Below are 23,474 nucleotides of genomic sequence, written 5' to 3'. Positions count from 1 at the left end.
ATGCATATGTAGTTGTCAGGTTCATTAACAGGCCAGGAACATAAAAGCCTGTGCTTAGGTAAACAAGAAAAAGCTGACAGTAATACAAGATAATAACAATGAATTTATTTCCAAATTTTATTTTATGTGGTCATTGGTCTAATATTCAATATCATTTGAAATGTGCTCAAAATTAAGGGTTAAAGTTATATTTTAATGTCAAAATGTATGCAAAAGAAACAGTATTTTTGAAATGTTTACAAAAGAATAACCTTTTATTTTTGAAGAAATGGGACAAACAAAACAAAATTTATTTCTAACATAGAGGTGAGACAATTACGATTTAGGGTTCCTAGTATCTCAAAATAATAGAATGTTACAAAGACAGTAAAAATTATAAATATAATCAAATCAGAGCATTAAAAGAACTTATTAAATGATTTATTTTAAAAATTAAAATCTATAAATATATCTTTAAGTATCTGTAAAGAATAAAATATGTAGATTTTATTGATCACTCATTACACCCAGGCATTCTACTAAGCTCTACATAAGTTAACAATTCATTTAATTTTAGTAACAGTTTTCTGGAATAGACACTATTATTATCACTCATTTAAATGATGAGTGGTTAACCAGAGGCAAATCTAAGCTGATTTCACCAAGTTGACATAGCTAGTAAGTAATAAAGCCAGGGTTCAAACCCAAGCAGTAGGACTCCAGAAAGGTATGTCATTCTGCCTGTTATAAAATATCAAAATATCTGGTGGGAGATCTACACGTGACTTTTTTTAATTTTTAAGTTTCAATTTAATTTATATGTTCCTTTTTATATTACTTTGAAGTTAATTTAGTAATAATGAACAACTAGTAGTAATAATAAACATTTAGTAAAAGCTCTGACTACAAGATTGACATACATTATTTCTCACAACAGCCCTATTAAGGTGGATGCTCTTATTAGCCCCATTTTACAGATGAAGAAAGTAAGGCACAAAAAGGAAAAGTACCTCACCCAAGATCACATGATTAATAAGTAACAGAGGCAGAAATTGAATCCAAGTAGCCTAACTCCAGGCTCTGTGTTTGGGCTCTTGACCGCTACACTGCACTAAAACTTAGGTAATAAAGAGAAATAAGACAAGATGATTTCTGTGATACCTTTTATACACTCTGTGGTTCTGAATACAACTGGATGTAAAGTCAAAGTAATATATCCTCTATCAATGCTTTTAAATTGTAGAATTTTCCCCATCTACCTAAAGGAACAAATAATATCCTCTTTCTTCTTATTCTCCACTGTGGTAATTACCAGTAACTTCAATTTTTCAGACATTGCTAAAGAAGCATAAAGCATGTTATAAGGTTCAGGACCAAATTATCAAAATAGGTATTTTGGGGTTGGTAGAACTGTGATAGGTATAAAAATTCAGTTCAGATACAATGCCTGCAGAAAATGATGGTTAAGAAATAAACCCTGTATGGAACAGCAGCTTCTACTAAAGTACATAAAAAAAAAAAGAAATTGTTAACATCTTTACTATCAATATCCTACTCTCAACCTTTTAACTTATATTTTTCTGTGTATGTTTTGCAACATTTTATATTTTAGTAGTTACTAGTATTTTATAAATACACTTAAAAGAGGGTTAAGTGTGCTCATTGTTTACTGATAGGAATACATTTTCAGAAAAAGAGACAACTAGCAAAAAAGAAAAATTACATCACTGTAAAGATGGTTTGACTTTTATTTTAAAGGTTTCCTTTTACACCCTAAAGTTTCAGGATATTTTTAGTTGTTTAACTGGTCACCAGATGATTCCTAAAGCACTATGTAGACTGTCCCTACCCTGCAATAAAGGTCCTTTTCAGAAACTTCCAACAAAACTTGAATGAAGGATAAATAATGCAGTTGTCATTCCAGAAGGTCCTTTCTATATCATGTATATAATAAGATATGTCTGGGACAGTGTTTTTTGAGGTTCACCAAGATTAAGGGCTCTTACCAGAAGTATGATGAAATCCGAGAGAACAGAGCTAAGGACCCTATTCCAGAAGTATTAGAATTTTTATTTGCTCTAAGAGTAGTCATAGTCCATCTTAGAGAAAACATTTTCTACCATATGAAGACTGGAGTAAAGGAAGTTACTATCTTTAAAACCATTTTGTTTCCAGGCAAAACTTGTGGAAGCTTGCTGGAAGTGTTAATTCACTACTTACTAGAAGGCAATTTGGCAATTTTATCAAAATTTTAAATGTACATCTCCTTTGACCTGGCAGACCACTTCTTGTAATTCATAATACGATTAGACATGTAAAAAATGCAGTTTAAGAACTTTTAACTGTGCAAAATTGGAAAAAGTCTAAATGTTTACCACTATCACTGATTAAATGAATTCTGCAATCTATGTAATGGAATACTAATTTGACATACATCTATGTCTACTGTATATTGCTGAATTTTAGAAGTTAAAAAAATATGTAAATTGAATCATGTAAATGAGATTATAAATGTATATAAATGCACAGGAAAACATTGAGAATGAAGTATACCAAAATTAGTTTATTGATAATGGGACTGTAAGTTTGTTTCTTTTTTTACTTTTATCTTAAAGCTTTTCTTTTTGGTCTGAATTCTTCACTATTATATATATTATTTTCAAAATCAGAGAGAAAAAAATCTCTTTTCATCTTGTTAAAAAAAAGAATTCTAAGATTCAGATCAACCTGTATTAACAATCCAACAATGATGCTGATCCTCGTTCCAGTTTGAGAACCTGGTAATCCTGAAAGGCCAATTTTTACTCCTCTTGGTATTGTTAGTGCCACTTAAATCCAAACAAATGTAGGTGTTGTCTCCAGGAGAACCTGTTTGCTGGTAAACTTTGGGGATAAAGGCCTCAAAAATACTTGAAATCTCAGAAATGAAACAGTAACCCCACCTGAACTATGACCAATTTTGATGCAAAGACAAGTAACAGAATTTCCAAACCCAGTGTTACAAACAGCTTTAGACAGTGAATACTATCAAAAGCCTCGTGCTACCCAGGGCAACCTCCTGGGAACCCTGAGTAATAACAAGTGAACCTGAAATCCCAGCTGACCACGTACTGATAGAATCACAACTGAGTAACACCCAGCTCTCTGGCAAGGATGTGAGGTTTATTCAACATACAATGGAGCTATTGACAGGATCCAAGCATTAAGTCATTTCAGCATGGCAAGAACATCCATATCAAGGCCTCAGCGTTGCTAAATTGAGAACAAATTAAACACATCAAAAGTAAGTCCAGCAGGGGAGGGTATAACTCAGTGATAGAGTGTATGCCTAGCATGCACAAGGTCTTGGGTTCAATCCCCCGTACCTCCATTAAAATAAATTAATAAACCTAATTATCTCCCCTCCACCAAAATATAAATAAATAAAATAAAAATAAAGTGATGAAAAAATAAATAAGTCCAAAACATTTTCACAGCAAATTCACGTAAGTGCTCAGTTCTCCAGGGGACAAGGGGGAAAAACGCTGTCAGAATTAAAATAAGTAAAACATGAGAGAAACAATACAAGAAAGAAGGGTTAATATATGGACAGTGCACTTAAAATTATTGCATCTATAAATACAACTTAAAAAGAGTTCTCATTTACAGTTTCGTAAGAAATTTTTATATACTTAAAAATAGGGTCTACATTTGCCCATATGGTATCTTTCCCCTCTTCAAGATACTTGCCTGCCATCTGCTGGAAAACTGTCCTAATGAATATATAAACCTACAGTATCTATGCTATCTATGCTATAAATGGCATCACCTTTGGTATGGCCCAATGTGCACTATAAAACCTGCACAAATGTGCAAGGCAAACATACGCAAGAATTAACCTAATTTAGACCATACCTGAACCCCCACAGTGAATTAGAAATCTTAAAGAAGTCTGACCATAAAGATGACAGAGGTTAGACTGACAGGAGTCTCCCAGCTACATACATAACCTAAATCTCACCTTTCTAAGTAACTAATGATAAAACAATATACATAGCTCTGGGATTCCAACCTCAAGCAGATAAGAAACAGCAGGCTGTTCTCTGACCCGCAGCTTTTCCAGCAAACTGGCTGATGCTGCTCTAACTATGGATTCTAGGAAAGCAAATTTGGATCAAGAATTTTGCTGCAGACTCATATTCTTCATTTGCTTCTGAGTCAATTTAATTTTTATTTACTTGTTTTTAATAGGTCTGGCTGCCTATTTTGTGTTGTATCTCTAAAATCAAGAATACCACAATAGACAAGGGTCTGATGTGGCCCATATTAAGAGCCATGGAGAAATTAATGGTCTGATTACTAGCAAGTAATTATTTTGGTAACAACAAACTGACCGGAATAAAACATTCTTTAAAATTTTTATTTGATGAATAGAACTTAATGGTGCATAACAGTAACACCAGAAATAAATCTGGTCAGGTGTACAGCAATTTGCATATTTTGCAGCCCTTCTTCACTTCTGGACCAGACAGATGACCATTTCTCCTTCATTTAACTCTTAAAAGAGCTATTCCAGAACCATCTCTGTGCATGATTGACCTGAAAAGACTAGCAAACTGAGAAAAACCAGGAGGATCAATGGAATTTCAAAGTCTTTCTAGCAACTTGTAATGCAATGAAACCTTTACAACCCTGCTGCCAGTTATCTTGAGAAATTTCTCTCTACTTCTTCTATCTACGAACCATGGTTATTTAAAATAAGTGGCATGGAACTTGTCCTCCTACTTTGTCAAAGACAAAGGTAGCAAAAAATAAAACTCCTGACCAAGTTTTCATAATGACATGGGAAATAAAACCACAAAAAGAACACTAGAGAATTTTCTTAAGAACTGATTTATTATAAACTTCTGACTTTTTTTTTAATTAATTTGGTTAACAAGGACAAATTCTGGGTCATCCTGTCCAAATTTGATAATGGAGATGAAGACAGTTTAAATCTGGCATACCTCTGGGAGGCTTTATAAACTCACAGAACTTTGTGTATTGAAAAAAATACTGTACTAAGTACTGGTCACAGGCCCCTAGACTGTACAACTGATTTCAAGCTAAATAAAGCCTTAGAAAGATTTTCTTCCTCCAGAATTATTCAAGAACCACTCTGCCAATTTACCTCCTCCACATGAACGACCTTCTCTGACTCGGAGATAGGGCCTGAGTCATTGTTTTAAAGTCCAACATTTTGCTCATCCTTAGTAAAACAAGGCATTACAATTACATCCAGCATCCTCAATACATGCAGTCTTGCGCTTCTTCAATCAACATCACCCAAGAAACTGGCAAACCAGAGGCACAGCTATTCTAAGACTAATCGTAAAAAAGAATGTCGATTGCATGAGGCTTTTATTTTTATTGATCCTTGCTTAGCTTAAGACTCTGGGTAAAACTTTTATGAGCTCAATAAAGAGTCCTTTCCTGACAGTTTATTCCTAAAATTTGGCACAGGAGCTGGGAACTACAGGCAAAGTCTTCTGAAAGATCAGGTAACTTTCAGTGAGACAAACAAGGATTTCTGTTACCCTTTAGTCTTCTACCTTACAGAGATTTGAAAACTCTTTTGGTTGAGCTGAATGTATGCCTTTCCTCCCCTTTCTTTCCCTCTCCACCACCACCCCCGAAGAGATTGGAAAGAAAAGCTATGTCTTATGTGCTGATTATACAGTTTTAGGTGTGACCTTAGAAAAACTGGTCTTGCTCCCTAATTATTGCCAGAAAGGATAATTTCAGACCAGCTGCAGGCAGTACTTGATTCACTCGATAAATAAGTTCCTGGAAGCCTACATATGAAGCAAATATTTGTAATAGTATCTAGAACATAAAGGTTACTCAATTAACAGAAGGAAATTTTAAAAGAATTGCCTCGGGACTGTCACACACTCACAGATACGACATACAATAATTTCATATAAAATAGAAAGTAAAGTTTAATGGAGAATCAGGTAAACCAATACACTTTTTTATAAAATACGAAAGGAAAACAAGAAATGGAAACACTGGGACACATATGAATAAGGCTTCTATAGGATAATCATAGATAAGAGAAGTGAGGTGCACTGGATGAGATGTTAGGGGTAGACTCAGTTCTCGCCTGGCACAGGAAAGAATTCAAGAGCAAGGCATAGTAAAGTGAAAGTAAGTTCATTTAGAGAGATACACACTCCATGGACAGAATGTGGTTTGTCTCACTCAGAAGGGAAAATGGCTTAGGAGAGGCACACTCCATAGGCAGAGCGCGAGCCATCTCAGAAAGGTGAGGGGGAGAGAAGCCGAGAGGTGTGGGGTGTTTAAAGTAAAAGTAGATACACACTCCATAGACAGAGTGAGGGCCATCTCAGAAGGTGAGAGAGAGAGAGAGAGAGAGCAAGAGCGACCATGAGGTGCAGAGTTTTTAGGTTTTATGGGCTCGGTAATTTCGTATGCTAATGAGTAGGAGGATTATTCCAACTATTTTGGGGAAGGAGCGAGGATTTCCAGGAAATGCACCGCACGCACTTTGTGACTTTTTATGGTCAGCCTGGGAATTGTCACGGCTCCTATGAGTGCACATGAGGCTCAAGGTCAAATCTTCTGCCATCTTGGTTGTAACCAGTTTGTCCTGTCCTCAATGGCTGTGTCATTCCTTCAGTGGTTGTGCCCTGCCCCCTTTCCTCCCACTTCACTCCCCACTCAAGATTTTACTCCCATAATCTTATAGAGGTGTAGAAGGGCGACGATCAGTCTTCTGTAGCTACTTCGGGGCTGAGTAGGGGCATAGACCCTGCCTACCAGGGAGTGAAAATCTCCAGATGCCTGATCTAGAGGTCCTAGGGGCAGCACAGCTTGTTTTGAGTTAGATGGCACTATCCTTGCATAGCTGTCATCTTGATGTGGTATTGTCACCACTTCCGTAGCCTTCTTATGAATCTTGAAGATGAAGCACTTTTGTGATAGCACCAGAGAACTGTCTATAAATGACAAAAGACTTAAAAAGGCATGGTTAAATACCAAATTACAATGTAATCAGTGAAGAAACTGGGTCACAGCCACCAGAATTGACTGATTGCATATAACTTAACATACCAAATAATCCTAGTTCATTTAATATTTCTCTGAGATGCCTCAGGGTTTCTCTTCCACAAACCTTCCATAACTTTCCATATCCATATTATTTTGTCCCTTATTTTCTTTCCCATTCAGAAGCAAACAGCTTTAGGACAAAATCTGCTTTATTCTCCCATAAAAAAATGCAACTCCATTCCTAATACCTTCTTTTACTAAAAACACACATCTTACTTTCTGGCATCTTGAAATGTTTCCCTTATTCATTTAGTAGCTTTAATTTTACTTTCCTTTCTAGGTATGACAAAAGCATTATACCTGTGAACGAAAAATACTGCAACCATATCAGTAAAGAAAGAATGCTGAAACCATCAAGTCATCAGCGGCTGCCGCCACCCCCCACTGAAGACAAACCTGCAGCCCAGATTCTGTAGCCACTCACAATGGTGCCCTCTGAGGGGACCCAGAATAAGAAAGGACAAGATACTGGCCCTAGATAGCCAGATGTTTGTCAAAAAAAAGAATTCAATGAGCCCAAATGTTTGCTTCCTCCTGTACACAGAAAAGTACTAAATTCTTTAACTTGAGAAGCCTGGTTTTCTTTAGATAACAAGTAACCTTTTATTGTTCCAACTATGGTCTTTGTCGTAAAGCTCCTATATATCCTAGCTCCTCCCCTACCTCTTCAGAGCTGTCCCTCAGAGCGATCTGAGAGGCTGTCACCCCAGCCCGAGTCCTCCCGCCAAATAAAACATAACTCTTAACTTTTAGGCTGCGCATTTATTTCAGTTGACATACTTAACACTGATGACTCTAAAGACATCTCTATGTTAATCAAACCAATAAACTTAAGCTAGCTTCTATACCAGATATTGATTCAGTACTGAATATTTTCCAGACACGTGAACCTGAAATTAACTCTGGCCAGTTATGTTTATATTTCTAAGTATTTACATAAACACTTAAGTTCCTTTAGCCAATTAAACAGTGCTCTTTTACAATTCTGGCAATGCCGCACATCTACAACAAACATATAGATATGTACAAAGACACAAACACAGAGACTTATTAGTTCCCATTCTAAAATTTTAGCCATGAAACAGGTACAATGTAAGACTCATCAGTTACAAGAAGTTGGATTCAAATCAGATTTCTGGCAGATGGAAACAAAGTCACATGTCTCAATGACTAAGACACAAGATGTCTATTCATCCTTAACAAGTCAAATTCCAAATTACTTAACCCCTTTCTCAAAATTTGTATTTTAAAAAGATGATGAAATAGGGGGTCCTGGAGAAGATCAGGTAAAAGATGCATCTCGAAGGCTTGAGGAGAAAAGCAAGTTGCTCCTAGGATGGCTTTGTTCCCTGAATATCAGAAAAAGGTTTTTCTGATATTTACAAGTTTCTTAAGATAAGTAGGGGTAGTCTGGGGGAGTGGTAAAAGGATTAATGGATTTTGGATTATTTCCAGAGCCAAACCTGTGATCCTGTAAAGACTGGCCTTGAAACATTTTTGAGGATCCTTCCTGGGTTTGAGAAACTCTCTAATTATGGACCTCAGTTCAGCCTTTGACATGAAGAGGCTTGCCTATAGCCTCAGGTCTCATTTCTAAAGGCCTGCCAATAGCAGCTCTGTCAGGGACCTCAGTGCCCCCAGACAGCGGGGTGGATGGCGGACCTCCTCTGGCTTGGGACTGAGGCAGGCTCCCACGGCCAAGAGCATTTTCTTGGGTGCCTTCCCTGTTAAGAGTTGCTTAATTGGACTATTGCTAGCAGGGAGCTAAGGGGAGGGTGTGGTGAATTGCTTGATTTGGGTCCTTCTGTCAATCCCCATAATTACACAGGATTGGGAAGACAAGGGTGCAGGGAAATCCGTCAGCACAGAGTAGGCAGCTCCTGTATCTAATAAGAAAACAACTTTCCTGCCTACCACATCAAGGGTTACCCAAGGCTCCTCCGGAGAAATGACCAGGTGTCCTTTGGAAGCCTGGAGGGTCCTGAGCCTGTCAGTCTTTGGTCCTCTCAGCCATCACTGGTTTGGGAGTCCCAAGCCCCCTCCAGGACTGGGGGCAGTCCTGCTTCCGGTGGCCTTCTCATTTGCATATCGGGCAGGGTCACGGTGGACTTTCCCAATACATGGGGCATTAGTCCTTCCAGTGGCTCTCCTAGCCAGACCTAAAACAGGTCCCTTCTCGGCAAGACAGGGGCTCTGATCCAGGCATCCTGGATCCTGTCCTCGGGTGGGTCTTGACAAGCAAGGGAAACCCTAACGTGGTGCAGGGGTTAGGGCTGCCATCAAAAATTGTGACTTTGCTGTTGTCCCTGAATCCTCTCTGCCTCTTCAACCCTAACTGTTGTTAAATATTCCAAATGCCAGATCCACGAGCTGATTCATGGGGGCCTGGGGTCTCCAGGTGCCCAGATGGGGTGTTAGTGCTAGATGGCCTGAAAGGCTGTGCCCCCTCAGAATGAGGGAGTAGGAGTTTCTGGTTGTGGACCTCAGGGAGGTGGACCCATAAAGGGGTCATCTAAAACACGGGGCTCCTGTTGAGGAAGAAGGCGCTTTGAAGGGGTGTGAGCCAGGCACACCCGCCAGGAGTTCTTCAGACCCGGATCTTAGAATAAGGTAATGAACTTTGGATGTGTGGGACTTCCCCCCATCTATCTTCTGTTTTACAAAATAGGTCTAGCTGCAAGATTCAATGACCCAAAGGGAGAAAAAGTGACCAGAGTCCCAGGACCTAAATCTTTCAGAGGGAGGGGACCTAGGCCCTGAGTTGATTAACTTGGATTCCTTATCTCTGAAAGAAAAAAAGAAACAAATAGAGCTGAAGGGTGGGGCTGGAGTGCCACAGGGCAGTAACACAAGGCAAAATCTCCCCTCAAGGTATGGTCTTTGTGTTGAGGAGGGTAACTCTTCACAGAAGTAAAAGAGGTTTAACACCTGACCTGCTGGCAAAGCAGGCAAGGAGACTCAAGTAACAGCAGACAGGCAAGGAGTCAGGAGAGGAGGACATAAGAGAAATCCAGGAAAAGGGAAGGTGTACAGCCACAATGCTTCCCAGAGTACAGAGGAGTTGGCAGAAATTTGTACAGCCTGCAACTTCCTGGAGGGGCAAAGAAGTCCTGGCTGCACTTCTGGTATGGAAAGGTACAGAGGCTTACAGAGTGGGGGAGGGACTAAAGATGGTGAGAGTATTGGAGCTGGGGTCTTCTGTCCAGGGCTTGTGTTCTTTCAGGGATAACATCAGAGGGGGCTTTTGTGTAGCCTGAATGGGTCCCAGCCGGCAAGGTTCCCTAATGTAGGATCTGCATTGTTTCGGGTTCTCTCTTGGGGCCACAAAGGGCCTGAACATAAGGTCTAGCTGTAGGATGGTGTCATAGTTGAGGCTTCCATCATATGGCCAGGTCTCTTCGTCCTCAAGTTTATACTAGGGCCAGGCTGTATTACAAAAGATGTGTGTTTTGTTTGTTTGTGTGTTTGTTTGTTTGTTTTTTAAATGAATCTATAGAAAAGCTTCTCCCAGTGACTCAGAATGCACCCAAGGAGCGAGCCCTCAGGGATGGGGGAGGTGTGTCCCATCAGTCCTTCAGGGAGAGAGTGCTCCTGCCACAGAAAGAAGCACTAACCTTAGGCGGTCCTGTGAGGACTCCGTAAGACAGGACTGGTTCCAGGCGTCCCCGTCTACCTAGTCCCGCCAACTCTGGCCAATGTTGGGGTAGCGACCCCACCACATGGCAACCCTGGTGACTCCCAGTGTCCTGGGGTCCTGTGTCCTCTCCTGGGCCTGCAGTACCCAGGGTGAGTGACCTTCCCAAAGGCATTCTCTGGCCAATGATTAATCCTTGTGTTCTGGGGTGTATCTCCCTGGAACGGACATCTTCATGGTTCCAGGACCTGTTTAGGTGCCAGCTTCCCTTCTCTGAAAGGGTGCTAAGCTTCTGAAAACAGGCACTGGCCAGTTAAGGTGGTGTGTAAAAGGGTAAAAGCTTCTCTTCCCTTTCGTGGGTGGTGCCCCTGGGCCTCAGCGCACCCCTCCCTCCACACTCTCGCACATGCCCCCTGTCCAGCAGGTGTGGGGCTGGGTACAGAGGTGGCTGTGGTGGCGTAAGGTGGAGGCACTGTGTCAGCACTTAGGAAGATATAGGAGGCAGGAGACATAGTTTTTCCTATTCCTACAACTAAGTATAATTTAAAGCTTTATACATTATATATAAAACAAATATAAGAAAATCTGAAATGTGGAAAGAAGGCAACAGACTGGTTTGGGACCTCAGGCCCAAAGGAATGACACAGTGGTGAGTTTCCTGGGTTTTCTTTTGGCCTTACATCCCAGACTGGGAACTCAAGAGACTAGCAACCCAGAAATACAAACAGGTACAAATTTTAAAAATCCCCAACAAAAGCTTGCTCTCTCGCTAGTCAAAAGATGACAAAAGAGGTAGCCTACCAAGACAGAAAACATTTAAACAATCACTTTTTTATTCAAGATAAACATACAGGTTAAAAAAAAAAAACTGACACCACCCACATCCACACCAGCACAGGCAGAAAGAGAACCCAGACTTTCATCCTCACATGTGATAACAAAGCACCCAAGACACCAGTCAGGGTGTCACAGAAGGCCAAGAGGAGAACTGCGACTTTCATCCCCGCCAGACAGTTTACAACCCCCTCTCCCATACCATGATGTCAGCAGAGACCAAATTTGGAGCCACTACTGCCATCTGCAGCAGTCATGAGAAGCCCCTCTCAGGTGCTGACAGAGGCCAAGTGGGGAACATGGACATCTACCTCCGCCTAGCAATAATGAAGCAGTAACCCACACCTTCTCCTGCCAAAGTGGTGTCAAAGAAAGTCAGCTGAAAGAATAGGTTTAAATGAGAGTCAGCGTCTCTTAACATAATATGAAAACGTACAGATTTCAATTACAGATCATTCTTCACACCAAGAACCAGGAAGTTGTCAAACTAATAGAAAAAAAAAATGACAACCACTAGATGCCAAAACCAAGATGACAGAGATGTTAGAATTATCTGATGAATCTTTTAAAGTGGCCATGATAAAAATGATTCAGCAAACAATTATGAACATGCTTGAAACAAAAAGGCAAAGCCTCAGCAAAGAAATAGAGGAAAGGAGACCCAAATGGAGAGTTTATAACTGAAAAATACAATAACTGAAATTAAAAACTCAGTGGACGGACTTAGGGAGAGAGTGCTATTGCGGACGCAAGAATAGAATGGAAGGGACAGAGAAAAGACTCAGTGAAATGAAAGAACAGTACAAATTATACTATCAGAAAAATATGAGAAAATAAACTGAAGGAAATAAACAGAGCCTCAGGGGCTGCTAGATTATACAAAAATTCTAACATTTGTGTCACCAAAGTCCCAGGAGGAGAGTAGAAAGCAGATAAGGCAAGAAAATACTTGAAGAAATAATGGCTAAAAACTACCCAGATTTGGCAAGAAGACATAAAACTACAGATTCAAAAAAGATCAGCAAACTCCAAAGAGGATAAACCCAAAGAAATCCATGCCAAGACACATCATAATTAAACTCCTGAAAACTAAAGACATAGAAAAAAATCTTGAAAGTAGTCAGAGAAAATTGATACCTTTTCTGTAAAGGAAAAATAATTTGAATGACAGCAAATCTCTCTTCAGAAACCATGGAGGTTAAAAAGAAGTGCACGGCATTTTTCAAGTGCTGAAAAGAAAAGACTTATCAAAACAGAACCCTACACCCAGGAGAAACATCCTTCAGGAATGAAGGAGAAATCACGACATTTTCATGTGAAGGAAAACTAAGCTATTCCTGTGTAAACAGAATTTGTTGCCAGCATGCCTACTCTAAAAGAACAGCTATAGAAAGTTCTCTAAACAGAATGGAAATGATTTGAGGGAAAAAAAAAAAGAAAAAAAAACGGAAATCTTGGAACATCAGAAAGGAAAAAAGGACACAATAGACAAAAATATGGATAAAGGAACAGAAAGGAGATAAGGTTTCTACACTTCACTCAAACTGGAAAATGATGACACCAGTAAACTGTGCTTTTCAAGTTAAATAAAAATGCTGACACTAGAGAAACCATCAAAAAAGCTATACAAAAAGGTACAGTCAAAAACGATAGATAAATCAAAATGGAATTCTATAAAGATGTTCAAGTAACTCAAAGAAAGGCATGAAAAAGAAAACAGGAAAACAAAAAAGGAGAGAATAGATAGAAAACAACAAATGAAACAACAGGTTAAGCCTTAGCATATCAATAATTACCTTAAACCTAAATGTTCTGCTCATTTGACTTAATAACAAAAAAAGACAAACAACCCAAACCAAAAATGGGCAGAAGACTTAAACAAGCAATTCTCCAAGGAAGACATACAAATGATCAATAGGTACATGAAAAAATGCTCAATATCACAAATTATCAGAGAAATGCAAATCAAAACTATAATGAGGTATTATCACCTCACACCAGTCAGAATGGCCATCATTCAAAAGTCCACAAACGATAAATGCTAAACAGGGAACCCTCCTACACCGCTGGTGGGAATGGTACAGTCATTATGGTAGTTTGGTACAGTCATTATGGAAAACAGTATGGAGATTCCTCAAAAGACTAAAATTAGACTTACCATATGATCCAGCAATCCCACTGCTGAGTATATATCCAGAGGGAACTCTAATTCAAAAAGATACATGCACCCCAAGGTTCACAGCAGCACAATATACGATAGCCAAGACATGAAAGCAACCTTAATGTCTATTGACAGATGACTGGATAAAGAAGCTGTGGTATATTTATACAGTGGAATACTACTCAGCCTTAAAAAAGAATAAAATAATGCCATTGGCAGCAACATGGATGGACCTGGAGATTGTCATTCTAAGTGAAGTAAGCCAAAAAGAAAAAGAAAAATACCATATGGTATCACTCATATGTGGAATTTAAAAAAAAAGACACTATAAACTCATCTACAAATCAGAAACAGACTCTCAAACATAGTAAAAATCTTATGGTTACTGGGGAAAGTGGGTGGGAAGGGATAAATTTGGGAGTTTGAGATTTACTAATGTTAGCCACTATACATAAAAATAAATTTTAAGAAAGTTTCTGCTGTATAGCACAGGGAACTATGTTCAATATCTTGTAATAACCTTTAGTGAGAAAATATGAAAACGAATATATGTATGTATATGCATAACTGGGACATTGTGCTATATGCCAGAAATTGACACATTATAACTGATGATACTTCAATAAAAGAAAAGACAAGGTAAAAAGAAATTTTTAATGTTCTAAATATGCCAGACAAATACTAAAACAGTGGATGAAAAAACACAACACAATTATATGCTATCAGCCAAGAAATTCACTTCAAATATAATGATACAGACAGATTAAAAATAAAAGAATGGAAAACGATACACCATGCAAACTTTAATCAAAGGAAAACAAGAATAAGCATATTATCATCAGAGAAACTAGACTTCATAGCAAAGAAAACTACCAGAGATGAAAAAGTTCATTATATAATGAAATGCTCAGTCCACTAAGAAGACAGCGATGTACCAAACAACAGAGTTGCTAAATATGTAAAGCAAAAGTGGACAGATCTGAAAGGAAAAATAGACAATTCCACAATTATGCTTAAGAGACTTCAACACCCCTCTCTACAATTGATAGAAATAAATAGAAAATCAGCAAGGATACGGAAGAACACAACAGCACCACCAACCAATGGGAATCTAATCAACATTTATAAAACACTCTACCCAACAGAATACATATTCTTTTCAAGTGTCCACAGAATATATAACAATAGAGGGGAAGGTATAGCTCAGTGGTAGAGCACATGCTTAGCATGCATGCAGCCCTGGGTTCAATCCCCAGTACTGCCTTTAAAAAAAAAATTAAAAAGAAAAAGAACATATAACAAGGAAAACCATATTGTAGGCCATAAGACAAACCTCAGTAAATGCAGAAGAACTGAAATCATACATACTATGTTTTCCAACCACAAATGGAATCAACTTAGAAAATGACAACAGGAAATATTCAAACCCTTGGAAACTAAATAACACACTTCTAAATAAGTCATGGGTCAAACAGGAAGTCTAACGGGAAATCGAAAACTACACTAAACTGAACGAAAATGAAAATACAACATATCAAACTTTAAGGGACACAGATGAAGCAGTGCTAGGAGAGAGATTTAAGCATTAGCGATATTTTGTAGCACTACAAATATAGAGATATGTAGCATTAAAGATATTTTATAGCATTAGAAAAGAGGAAAAGTCTCAAATCAGCATTTGAAGCTCCTATACCTCAGAACATAAAAAGCAAAAGCAAAAACAAAAAGCTATCAGCAGGAAGGAAATAAGAAATATGAGGGCAGAAATCAGTATAACAGAAAACAGAAGAACAACACTGAGATAGTATGGTTCTTTGGAAACACCAATAAAATTGACAGGTATCTAACAAAGGAAAGAAAAAGAAGATACAAATTACCAGTATAAGGAATGAAACCACAGATATTACTACATGTCCTGTGGCCATCAAATGGATAATAAAAAAACTATAAACTCTTCTGATATAAATTTGACAACTAAGATGAAATAAACAAATTCCTCAAAAATAACAAACTATCACAATTCACCCAGTAAAAAATAGTAATTTATATAGCCCTTGAACTACAAAGGAAATTGAAATTGTAATGTAAGATCTCCCAAAAAATAAATCTCCAGGCCTAGATGGCTTAATTAGAGAATTCTACAATATGCTTAAAGCAGAATTAACCTAATTAATAATTAATTAACTCTAAAAAATCTCTTCTAGAAAATAAAAGAGGAGGGAGGAAATACTTACCAATGCATTTTAGGAAGCAACTATTACCCTATCATCAAAACCAGACAAAGACAGCAAAAAATAAATAAATAAAACTATAGATCAATATCCCTCATAAATATAAACACAAAAATCCTTAAGAAAATACTGGCAAATAGAATCTCAGGTATATAAAAAGAAATACACAAAATGACTAAGTTAGGTTTATTCCAGGAAGGCAGGCTCATTCAATATTCAAAAAGCAATCAATGTATTCTGCAAGGCTAAAGGAGAAAATCACCTGATCATATCAGTCAATGCAATAAAAGCACTGGACAAAATTCAACACTCTTTCATGATAAAAACTCTCCAAAAATAGAAATATAAGGGAACTTCCTGAAGTTGATAAAGAGCATTAGGAACAAGGCAAAGATGTCCACGATCACCATTCTTATTCAGCATAGTCCTAGAAGTTCTAGCCAGTGAAAGAGAGTTAAAGAAAAGGCATATGGATTGGAAAAGAAAAACTAAAACTATCCCTATTGCACATAACGCTATTATCCACATAGAAAACTCCAAGGAATCTACAGAAAAATTCCTAGACAAATAAGGAAAATTACAAAGATACAAGATAAACCTTCAAAAATTAATTGTATTCCTACATATTAGCAATGAACATACTGACACCGAAATTAAAAATAATACCATTTCAATCACTTAAAAAAAAATACTGAGGTATAAATCTAACAAACTATGGGCTGATTTTGTATGCTTAAAAACTTCACAATGCTGATGAAAAGAGATCAAAAAACAGCTAAATAAATTGACACACATCCAACGTTTGTGACTGGAAGACCGTGACTATGTAAATTCTCTACAAATTGATATACAGGCTTAATGAAACTCCTGTCAAAACCTCAGCAAGGTATTTTTGTAGATGTTAACAAAATTACTCCAGAAAAGAAAGAACCCAGAATAGACTCAAACAAATATACCGAAGTAACTTTTGACAAAGGTGCAAAAGTAGTTCAGCAGAGGAAAAACAGCCTTTTCAATAAATGATGGTGGAACAACTGGACATCTATAGGCAGAGAGAGAGAGAAAGAAATTTTGAAGTAAGTCTCACTCCTTATACAAACATTACAAAATTATGAAAATTAACACAAAAATAAATCACAGAATTTACATTTTAGTAAAACTATGAAAGTTTTAGGGGGAAAAAAAATCACAGGGGAAAATCCTCAAGATGTAGGGCTAGGCAAAGAGTTCTTAGAATTGATACCAAAAGCATGCTCCAAAAAAGGATGATAACTTGGACTTCATCAAAATAAAATACTTCTGATCTGTAACAGACTACGCTAAGAGGGTGAAAGGAAAGCCACAGAATGGGAGAAAATGTCTGCAAATCACATATCCAACAAAGAACTCGTATCTAGAATTTATAAAGAATTTTCAAAACTCATTATTTTTTTAAAAATCCATTTGGAAAATGGACATAAGACATGAAGAGACAATTCAACAAATTGGATATGGCAAATAAGCACATAAAAAGATATTGGACATCATTAGCAATCAGAAAAATGCAAATTAAAACCACAATGAGATATTACTATATATATATATATATATATATATATGTCAGAATGGCTAAAATAAAAAACAGTGACACCAAACACTGGCAAGGATCTGGAAAAACTAGAATCTGCATACTCTGCTGATAAGATGTAAAATGGTATGGCTACTTTAGAAAACAAGTTTAGTAGTTCCTCAAATAGTTAAACCCACAGTTATCATATGATCCAGCAATTCCACTCCTAGCTGTATACCCAAGAGAAGTAAAAATGTATGTTCACACAAAAGCCTTTACACAAATATTTATAGCAACTTTATTTTAATAGTCAAGGAAACAAGCCACATGTCCTTTAATGGGTAAATGATTAAACAACTATGGTATACCATGGAATAATACTATTCTACAATAAAAAGGAACAGACTATTGATATACCACAATAATTTTGATGAAAATGACAAAATTATAGAAATGGAGTTTAGTGATCTTCGGGGGCTAAAGAGCAGATGAGGACAGAAGGAAAACAGCTGTGGTTATAAAAGGGCAACATGAGGGATTCTTGCAATGATGAAAATGTTCTATATCTTGACTGTCAAGAAACAATGTCATTATCTTGGTCCTGATAGAGTGTGCTACAGTTTTGCAAGATGTTACTAGTGGAGGAAACTATGTAAAGGGTACAGGGGCTCTCTGTATAATTTCTTAAAACTGCATGTGAATCTCTATCTCAAAATAAAATGTTTCATTTTAAAAAAAGCAAATAATAAATGTGTACAGTCAGATCCACATTTACTTCCAGTAGTTTATTTTTCTTTAGATTTCCAGAGCTCTTCTAATTTCATTTTCCTCTTTCTTTTGATACTCCAATGCCAAAAGAGCTTTGTTGTACACTTCTCCCTTACAAATGTCGAGTAATTCTTATACCTCATCAAAAACAAAATGTTTGGCTAGCTCCCTTCTTTCTTTTGTGTGTGTGTGTGTGTGTGTGTGTGTGTGTGTATGTGTGTGTGTTACACAAACATGTCTTTCCCAAAACCAAACTCCATACCAAAAACACTTTATAACATAGATTCAGTCATGCTCAATGTATACTGTTTTTACTCATTTATATTGTTTGGTAAGATCACATTTCATATCAATACCCTTAGAATTTTGTTGTTTATTGACACCAGATTTCCCCAGAAAGTGAAAGTTAGTTGCACAGTGATGATTCTTGCTTGCTTAGATGTTTTACTGGGTGTGTGTGTTTCAAAGTTCTAAATTTCAGGAAGCAGAAGGGAAATACAAAAAGCAAGCATAAATATGAGGAAAGAAACAAATCCACAATTTGCAAAGGGGGAAAACATAAAAAAGCACTTTTTTAAAATGGAAATATTGGGAACAATATAGAGCAAAGGTTTGGACATGCAACAAGATGTCAGTGCTCCACAGTATAATATCATAGTGACAAAAGATGTTTTGTCCATTTGCCATGTCCAAGTATATAAAAACACAATCATGGAAACAACATAAATGTCCATCGACAAACAACTGGATAAAGAAGTTGTGGTATGGAACTTCTTGGAATGGAATACTACTCAGCCATAAAAAAAGAATAAAATAATGCCATTGTAGAAACATGGATGGACCTGGAGATTGTCATTCTAAGTGAAGTAAGCCAGACAGAGAACGAAAAATACCATATGATACCACTCACATGTGGAATCTAAAAACAAAAGACAAACGAGCTTATTTACAATACAGAAACAGACTCACAGACATAGAAAACAAACTTACGGTTACCACAGGGGAAAAGGAGTTGGAAGAGATGAATTGGGAGTTTGAGATTTATAGATACTAACTACTATATATAAAGTAGATAAACCACAAGTTTCTACTGTATAACATAGGGAACTATATTCAAAATCTTGTAGTAACCTATAATGAAAAAGAATATGAAAATAAATACATGTATATGGATGACTGAAGTATTGTGCTGCACACCAGAAACTGACACATTGTAAACTGACTACATTTCAATTAAAAAACAAATAAAATTTAAAAATAAAAATAAAAACACAATCAAAACTGAAAGCCTGTGTTACTCTACAGCTTCTTAACCAAAAATAAATACAGCAAAAGAGTCATTTTAATACAAATCATCATTTCTGGCAAATGGCCTTCATCATTTATCTAACATACAATAGAACATTTATCTAGCATTCTAAACACTGGAAACATCTAAATACTCAAAAAATGATAGAATTGTTCTTTCAGAAAGTTTGTTACTACTGTCATTGTTTTTGCTTTTGCTTTTATCTAATCTCATTATCAACTCACAGTAGTAACTGAAGGTAAATTCACTACAGTGCAAGATGCATGTTAATGTGTGCCACGACTGTGAGTGGGAGACAGGTATTTTAACAGAGTTCCAGTCCATATGCACTTTCACAAATCACATTAAGGTAATATAGTTGGTTGCACTGTGATAGTTCTTGCTCACCTGGATGTTTAACTGGGCAATGGATGTTATTAAAGTTTTAAAATAGTTATGCAAATATATATTACATGCTTAAATTTATTTTATGAATCATCATGCTCTTGAGACTTATATATCTCTGTTTTGGGGTTTTTTTGGGGGGGATAGTTTTGCTTATTTATTTATTTATTTAATGGAGGTACTGGGGATTGAACCCAGCACCTCACACATGCTAGGCACGCACTCTACCACTGAACTATACCCTTTCCCCAAGACTTCTATATCTCAATTTTTTTTAATTATAAATCTAGACCAGGGTAGGATCCAGACATTCCAGGTAAATAACCTCCTTAACAGGGCATACATTTTCCAGGAAGTATATTCTAAATTACATAGTTTAATGCAAAAACATCTACAGTTTCTTTACTTGTTGGCAAATTTTTAAATGGCCACGATGGGTTGGTTTTTTTTTTTTAACATCAAATTTAAGACTGTTCTGAATAAAATTATTGTGGCTTTAGTGGCACTTATTTCATCGCTAGAACACAACCAAAGTAACTTCTAGAGAAGAACCTTGGCCCTATCCTTAGGTACTCTCTCTCACTCTACTTCTTTTGAAGGAATAAGGTGGCTTTTATTCAGGTTCATCAACTTTCATGAAAAGATAATAATGTAACCCACAGCTGGTTTATTTTTAAAGCATACATAGCTCTTACTTAACTAAGAACACTGGCAAGTGATACTTCAGGAGAAAAAAAGCAAATAAATAAATAAATAACCAACCACCAACCAACCTGAAACTCACTGATACTCATCACTTATCAAAAACCTTGACTACTAAAAAGAATTACCTGACGTGTATGCAACGCATACACTCTTCCAGATTAGAAAGTATGAAGACTGGGCACATGCATTTTACTAAGGAAAGAGTCTATAGCATTCTTAAGATTCTCAAAGTGATCAATGATCAAAAAAAGGGGGGGGGTAAGAGGGATAATGTACCCTCAAATTCCACCGTAGGTATTATAAAATCCATGACTTGATTAAGCCAAGACCAGCAGAGAACTGTATTCCTTTGACTCCCTGCAGAACTGCTTTTACTAAATTGTGCTTTGGTTATGCCATATGCTTTCACTAAAGGACAACATAAGAAACAGATTGTCACATACTGCTGCTTTACTATATGGATATTAAAGTTACATTATACAGGGCCTTCTTTGTGAGGACATATGGGAGAAACAGTTCTCTGGTCTTACTCAGAACCAAGAATAGCTGTGCTTCTCCAAAGCAACTACTTTTTAATTTTACACCATAACTCAAATAAAAAGCATGTCTCTTTTTTGCAGTAGCTGCTAGAAAGGCTAGAGCCAAACTGATGGCCTACCTTTACAAGCATAATCTTTTAACTGCTCTCACTCTCGACTTCATGGTCTCTTTCCTACCTCTGTTTTCCCTTGCCCCAATTTGCTCGCCACCTTTGATGTATCTGTTATATGTATTTTTTAAATCATGTAGATTTTTGAAAACCATCTAATTCCCTTCTAGAACAAGGCAAGGCGAAAATCAGAGAAAAAGAGAGAGAGAGAACTGTCAATTGTCAACCAGAATATGGACGGAAGGAGATTGAGAACAACCCAAAAGCAGAGTTAAGACAAAATTAATCACCCTTAAAAAAAATAGTCAAAATGTGGAGGAAATATTAATGTTAAGTTACCTGCAATTTGAAGAAAAACATTAATATCTGAGGACATCTAGAAATGTAAAATGTAATACAAATATAATTTACAGACATACACCACAAATTGTTTTTTTCAATAGCCAAAATATTAAAATATTTCATTACTGTTATCTATTTCTTAGATGATCTCTCCTCATTTCAAATATTCAAAGTCCATACAACATCAGCTAGTCAGCAAACTGTCTTCTTTGTTTTCTAAATACTCCAGCAGATACTACTACACTGCAAAAACAGCTTTATTCTTTTTTCCCACAGCCATAGCAGACATCTCTGAGAAATAATCTACTAGCCAGCTCAGGTCTCAAGTGTTTAAGCTCAGCTCTGCTTTTAATACAGTTTTTAACTCCTCCCCCTCATTTTTGCTGTTTCCCCCAAGAAAATAGTAAATGTCATAACTGCTCAGCATCTCAACCCAGATTCACACATTTCATAAATAAGTCACTAATTTTATTTCTTCAAGTTACTTTCAGCTAGAAGCTTGATTTCAGTGTGGTTAAATCAACTATTGCCTCATTAGCAAATGCTAAAAACTATCAAATTCAATGATGTGAAGAATCAAAGTATCTATTTTTTCTCAGTGACCTAATATTCATACATATCATATTCTAAACTGAAGCTACATCATTAATGTCATCTAAAATTCTACACTGCTTCCAAAACCATACTAAATAACTGTTCTTATCAATAACTTTTTGCAGCTGATTCATATATTAATTGTGTTGATGTTAGAAATTATGTTAACATATTAATGCATGCCAGAACATTTTAAAGTAAAGAATTTATTAAAATGTTGGCATTCTCTGATTTGCTAAGAATTTTATTTGTATATGAAGCAGCATTCTCTAATAATGTTATTGCACTCCCCCAAAAAACCTTCTGATTTCAAATTATCACAGCCTCCTGGTATAATTTTTTTAAATTCTTTTTAAATGCCTGTTTATTCATGTCTCTTTATGATCAAAATAATAAAAAGGCTGAATAAAAAGGTATTAAACTGATAAGAACAGATACTACACTTGATCTTAGCCAAAAGGCTGAGAAGCAATGGGGCTGAATAAAAATGAAGTTTTCACCCCTTAAAAAACAATCGTTTCTTTGTTTTAGTAATCACAACCCATTTCAGTTTGTATACTCCTGATGTATTTAAGCAAAACATAAACTATCAAAAGTTCTTTTCTGGTATTCCCAAATCAAAAAGAAAAATACCAACCTTATAAAAAAAATAAGCAAAGGACATGGGCAGACAGTACACAGACACACACACACACACACACACCTGAGAGAGCCTTTACACACATGAAGAGATGTTCGGCCTTACTCACAGTAAGAGAAGTAAAAATAAAAACTGCACTGAAATACCATTTGTCATTTATCATATTGGCAAAAACTCAAAAGTCTAACACACATTTTGTTGAAAAAGCTATGGAGAAATGAGCAATTTCATAGACTGTTAGAAGGAGAGCAAAATGGTACAACCTCTACAGAGGGTAATACCTACCAAAGTACAGATACATTCATCATGTTACCCAGCAGTCCCACTTCCAGGAATCTATCCTACAGATACAATAAAAAACTTACAATAAGAAATGACAAATATTCAAAGTTATTCACTGTTGCATTATTTTGTCCAACAAATGACTGGAATTAACCCAAGTATACAGAAATAGGGGACTGGCTGAATAAACCATGGTACACTCACACTACGTAGCTGTTAAAAAAAAAATAAGGAAAATTTCTGCATGCTGACATGGACAGATCTCCAAAATATACTGATGAATAAAAACACTAAGCTGCAAAACTGTATTTACAGGACACA

The 23,474-nt window shown here is 36.6% G+C and overlaps 1 protein-coding gene and 1 pseudogene across 3 annotated transcripts in view; both read right to left on the bottom strand.

Annotated features, from left to right (window-relative positions):
• EXOC6B (exocyst complex component 6B) overlaps positions 1 to 23,474 on the bottom strand; it is a 533,613-nt gene that overhangs the window by 501,311 nt on the left and 8,828 nt on the right. The window lies entirely within an intron of this gene.
• Positions 22,599 to 22,704, bottom strand: LOC116279891 (U2 spliceosomal RNA; annotated as a pseudogene).

Source organism: Vicugna pacos, chromosome 15 (assembly GCF_048564905.1).
Source record: "Vicugna pacos chromosome 15, VicPac4, whole genome shotgun sequence".
NCBI classification, from domain to species: Eukaryota; Metazoa; Chordata; class Mammalia; order Artiodactyla; family Camelidae; genus Vicugna; species Vicugna pacos.
This window is presented reverse-complemented; position numbering and strand designations above follow the sequence as displayed.